The sequence below is a fragment of the Gordionus sp. m RMFG-2023 genome, chromosome 2 (genome assembly GCF_954871325.1).
Source record: "Gordionus sp. m RMFG-2023 chromosome 2, tfGorSpeb1-WG-v2, whole genome shotgun sequence".
NCBI classification, from domain to species: Eukaryota; Metazoa; Nematomorpha; class Gordioida; order Chordodea; family Parachordodidae; genus Gordionus; species Gordionus sp. m RMFG-2023.
In genome coordinates, this window is record NC_088776.1 from 38321602 (window position 1) to 38327778 (window position 6177).

The window sequence follows — 6177 nt, forward strand, 5'->3', positions numbered from 1 at the left end:
TTTTCTTATTAAACACAAAATTTAGGGGGGGGGGATCATATTTATGTATTAATGATCATAAATAAAATATATTAGGTTGGAAATGTTTTTCACCTATTAAGCTCGCCTGGCATCTCTATTTTTTTGTGGACAGCCCCGTATATTTATTTTAGATGTATTGACCAGGCATGCAAATCTCTACTACTCTATGTAGACACTGAAAGCATCAACGCTGTTCTAGCTATAATCGAAACAACGGCAGAAGCTGAAAATGTTAAAAATTATAAAGGATATCGAAAAATTGGGGAGATATATGGTTCCCTAATAAAATTCCTTGAAATTATTATAATCAGTTTATCAAATTAATGGATAAGAAATTTACTCTGAGAAGCATTCTGAAGTGGAAGAAGTTTGGAGATGTCCTATTTTTATTTACAATTTTACGGGTGGTAAGTTCTTTCATCTCTCCATTTTATGTGCATACAACCGTCTGATTCGATTTATATTTTGTGAATTGGCTTTCACTTTATGGACTCACTTCTGCCTCTCTTCCATTTACCCATCAATTCTAAGATCTTAAAATCATCTTAGTCTGTCTTCAAGTTTTTATGGGTACTACCTTTATACTTCCAAGTACATATATATTTCGAATCTTTTCTTTTTGGTTATCCCACCTTTTATTTTCCGCATTATCTGTAAACTTATCTGTTCTTGGCCATGTTTACGAACTATAGAGCATAGTTGGCTAGCCTATGAAACAGTATATCTTCCCCTTTCATTTGTGGAATTCTTTTGTAAAGGAGAATTCCTGATAAATTTCTCCATCTCAACCCTTGATTCATTTTATTTCTTTTTTCAATTGTCCAATTTTTTTGCAAAGTGGAACGCTTATTTGTAGCTTTCAAATGCTTGTTAATTTATGTTTCATATCCAACTATTACCTTATATTCTGTTTTTCCTCTTCAACTAGTTAATTTTCCTTTTATTTCATCATTTGTTTCTGCAAGTATTACTATCATCTATAAATATCATATTCCATAGGGTTTGCTCTCGAATTAATCTGTGATAGAACATATATTGCTGTTGCAAACACGAGTGGATAAGAGCTGGCCCTTGATGAATTTTTTCGGCTATTAGAAATAAACTGATGTGCCATTTGTGCTTTGGATCATTGTGGTATGTTTATTGTGCTAGTCCTATATGATTCTAATAAACCTTTCATATATTTGGCTAGTAAAGCCCAAAAATAAGTTTTCCTGAAAATCTGTTTTCTTTAAATAGATGGCTTTACGAAACTTTATTTCTTTTCGTGTATTTTTTACTCATTGTCTAATTGCGTCAGGCGTTGATCTTCCAGGCATGAAACCGCACTGAGTCTCTCCTATTTTGACTATGTCTCTTAACCTTTTTTCTGTTATTCATTCGTAGAGTTAAGACGGTGTAATCTTATTTTATTTCTTTAAATATTATAATTACTTGGGTCACCTTTATTTTTGAAAATAGGAACTAACTGAATAACATTGCCTCGAATTGAGGAATTTCTTTGCTTTCTAGTATTTTGTAAGGAGTTTATAAGAAAGTGTATTCTTTTTCACTTTCTATTAGTGTTGTTAATTAGTCGAGTTCTTTCGACTACGACTAATAGTCGTAGTCATGAAAATCGACTAAAAACGTTACTAAAAAGACTAATATATTCGACTAAAACAACTAATTTAGTCGACTAAGTTGATCTATTTATCTATTAATTTAGTCAACTAAATAAATTTTTTAAGCCTAACCAAACTTGACCACTGTATAGTCGAGGTTACTCTAGTTCTTCCGACTACTTGAGATATCAGAGAAGATAAACCATAGAAAAGTCACAAATCTCATATTCGTTATTTTTAAGAATTTTTTGTTTTTCTTAATTTCTTTGAATCAAATGGGCAAAAATATATATGTTAATTAAAATTTAAATTAGGATGTATCATAGAAAAGTGACAATTGTCATATTCATAATCGTTATTTTTGAAGTTTTTTGAGTTATTTTAAAGTAAATAGGTAAAAATATTTTGTAACCATGTTAAATTTAAATTTCAGTGAAGATGTACCATTGAAAAGTGATAATTGTTATAATCGTTATTTTTGAACTTCTTTAAATTAAATAGGTAAAAATATATATTGGAAACATGTTAAATTCAATGATAGTTAAATTAAAATTTCAGTGAAGATGTACCATAGAAAAGTGACAATTGTCATAATCGTTATTTTTAATCTTTTTTTGAATTTTTTCAAAGCAAATAGGTAAAAATATATATCGAAACATGTTATATTAACGTTATAGTGAAGATGTACCTTAGAAGAGTGACAATTGTCATAATCGTTATTTGTGAACATTTTTGATTTTTTTCAAAGAAAATAGGTAAAAATATATATTGTAAAGATGTTAAAATAAAATTTCAGTGAATGTATCATAGAAAAGTGACAATTGTCATAATTGTTATCTTTTAACCTTTTTGAATTTTTTTAAAACAAATAGGTAATAATATATATTGTAAAGATGTTAAAATAAAATTTCAGAGAAGATGTATAGAAAAGTGACAATTGTCATAATCGTTATTTGTAAACTTTTATGAATTTTTTCAAAGAAAATAGGTAAAAATATATATTGTAACCATGTTAAATTAAAATTTTAGTGAAGATACGACAGAAAAGTGACAAATGTCATAATCGTTATTTTTGAACTTTTTTGAATTTTTTCAAAGCAAATAGGTAAAAGATTTATTGTAAACATGTTAAGTTAAAATTTCAGTGAAGTTGTACCATAGAAAAGTGATAATTGTCATAATTTTTATTTTTTAACATTTTTGAATTTTTTTAAAACTAGGTAAAAATATATATTATAAAGATGTTAAAATAAAATTACAGTTAAGATGTACCATAGAAAAGTGACAATTGTCATAATCGTTATTTTTGAACTTTTTTAATTTTTTCAAAGCAAATAGGTAAAAATATTTATTGTAAACATGTTAAGTTAAAATTTCAGTGAAGATGTACCATAGAAAAGTGACAATTGTCATAATATTATTTTTCAACTTTTTTGAATTTTTTTAAAGCAAACTGGTAAATATATATATTGTAAAAATGTTAAATTAAAATTTTAGTGAAGATACCACAGAAAAGTGACAATTGCTATAATCGTTATTTTTGAACTTTTTTGTTGAAACGAGCTGACTTTTAGCCTATGCCCGTTTATTTTATTAGGCGAGGAGGAGAGCACACTTTTTAATTACATAACCATTTAAATTTGAAAGTAAGATGATTGATTTGTAAATCTACTAAATAAATTTCTTGATTTGAAAACTATTTAAATAAAAAAAGATTTTTGTTAATTGGTTAGTTCAGACCCGTGGCTTGGGTCTAAAAATTGACTAAACCAGCTCTGATATTGATAAAATTAGATATACTGTAAATCTACGACATATAATATTCCACTGTTTGTATTGTGCTTTATTTTTTTTATTTAATTTATGATTTAATTTTATCAATCATTGTTCAACCACATACATGCATCAAATGTAAAACATTAGTTGACTCCAAAGGGAGACATGGTCTAAATTGTATATATAGTCAAGGCAGGCATGCAAGGCATGCAGCAATTAATTTAGCTATTAGCCGTTCTCTTACCAGGGCCCGAATACCAAACATCCTGGAGCCTACAAATTTATCGTTAGATGATGGCCTAAGACCTGATGGCTTAACTTCCGTGCCTTGGTCTTTAGGGAAATCCTTAATTTGGGACTTCACATGCGTATCTTCTTTCCCAAAAAATTTAAATTCTAATCCGGTTGATATAGCCGAGAAAAAAAAACAATGAAATATTCCAAATTCACAAATTATATTTTTACACCGATTGTTATCTCTTCCCTTGGACATATGCCAAGTGGAACTTTAAAGTTTTTAAAAAATATAGGGGATAAGATAAGAGCCCTTACATCAGAAACTAAAGAATTTTATTTCTTAAAACAAAACCTACAAATCATAATTTTAAAATATAATTATTTTTGTTTTTTGGGAACTTGTAGTCCCACCACGGTTTTTATATAATATTTTTATTTTATTTTATCATGTTTTATACATCACGAATTTAATAAATAATAAAATGTAAAAAAAAAAAATAAAAAAAATAAATAGTTTTATAATATTTTTATAATATTTTTCTTTTATTAAGATAAATAAATTAAAATTACTCACTTTATTAATATATTTGATATATTATATTATTTAGTAATTTTATGGATCTATTATTAATAATTATAATACATTTCACTTTTGTCTTAAGACTTATCTTTGGCTTATATTCCTTTTCTTAAAATACATTTTTGGTTCACTTTTTATATATATAAATGCTTTTTTCCAAAAATGTATAAATTATAATGAATAGTTTTATAAAAAAATATCAACTTTTACATTCTTTCTTTCGAATTATTGTTTAAGATATATGCATACATTTTTGGGGCTCAAGGAGAGTGGGAGGAGGACTAAGGGGGATATTTTTTATTAGCTTAAAATGATATTCACAAAAAGTGATAAAATTCTTAAGGGGGGATTTCCCCTTGTTCCTCCCTAGCTACGCCTATGGTCACTCTTCTATGGAACATCTTCACTGAAATTCTATTTTAACATCTTTACAATATATTAATTTACCTATTTACTTTAAAAAAATTCAAAAAAGTTAAAAAATAACGATTATGACAATTGTCACTCTTCTATGGTAAATTTCCACTGAAATTTTATTTTAACATCTTTATAATGTATATTTTTACCTATTTATTTTTAAAAAAATTCAAAAAAGTTAAAAAATAACGATTATGACAATTGTCACTCTTCTATGGTACATCTTCACTGAAATTTTATTTTAACATCTTTACAATATATATTTTTACCTATTTACTTTAAAAAAATTCAAAAAAGTTAAAAAATAACGATGATGACAATCACTCTTCTATGGTACATCTTCACTGAAATTTTATTTTAACAACTTTACAATATATATTTTTACCTATTTACTTTAAAAAAATTCAAAAAGGTTTACAAATAACGATTATGACAATTGTCACTTTTCTATGGTACATCTTCACTGAAATTTTATTTTAATATCTTAACAATATATATTTTTACCTATTTACTTAAAAAATTCAAAAAAGTTAAAAAATAACGATTATGACAATTGTCACTCTTCTATGGTACGTCCTCACTGAAATTTTATTTTAACACATTTACAATATATATTTTTACCTATTTACTTTAAAAAAGTTCAAAAATAACGATTATGACAATTGTTATTTTTCTACGATGGTACATCTTCACTGAAATATTATTTTTACATCTTTACAACATATATTTCTACCTAAATAATTAAAAAAGTTCAAAAATAACGAATATGACAATTGTCACTTTTCTATGGTACATATTCACTGAAATTTTAATTTAGCATGTACAATTTATTATTTTACCGTCGCTTTAAAAAAATTCAAAAAATATTACAAATAACGATAAGATAGATAAATGTCAATCACTATACTTTAGTTCATCTTCTATGATATCACAATTAGTCGGAAAAATTAGACTAATTAGCCACACTAACCCCGATTATACAGTTATGCAGGTTAAGTTCGGCTCGAAAATTTGATTACTCGACTAAAACGGGTCGACTTCTTTTAGTCGACTTAATTAGTTCTTTTAGTTAGTCGACTAAATTAGTCGTTTTAGTTGACTAAATTAGTCGTTTTAGTCGACTATATTAATCGTTTTAGTCGACAAAATTAGTCGTTTTAGTCGACTATATTAGTCGTTTCTATTTTAGTTGCTAAAACTATTAGTTAGTTGTCTGTTAGTCGACTAAATTTAGTCGATTAACAACACTACTTTCTATTATAAGATCATCAAGGGCCTCTTTCCTTATCATTTTATTTGAAAATTTAACTTTTATACCAATCGTCGTGAGAGTATCAGAGGCCTTCATGAGCCTTTATGATTTGAACAAAGCCGTCCAAGGCCCGCAGTAAAAAATTTTTTAGGCCCAGGTCCGACCCATATTTGATATTATAAAATTCCCAAGCTCATAATAAGTTTCACAATATTTCCCAACCAATATATAAAAATTTAATTTATTGATTTAATAAAAATAAGCAATATTTAAGTATATATAGGCAATCA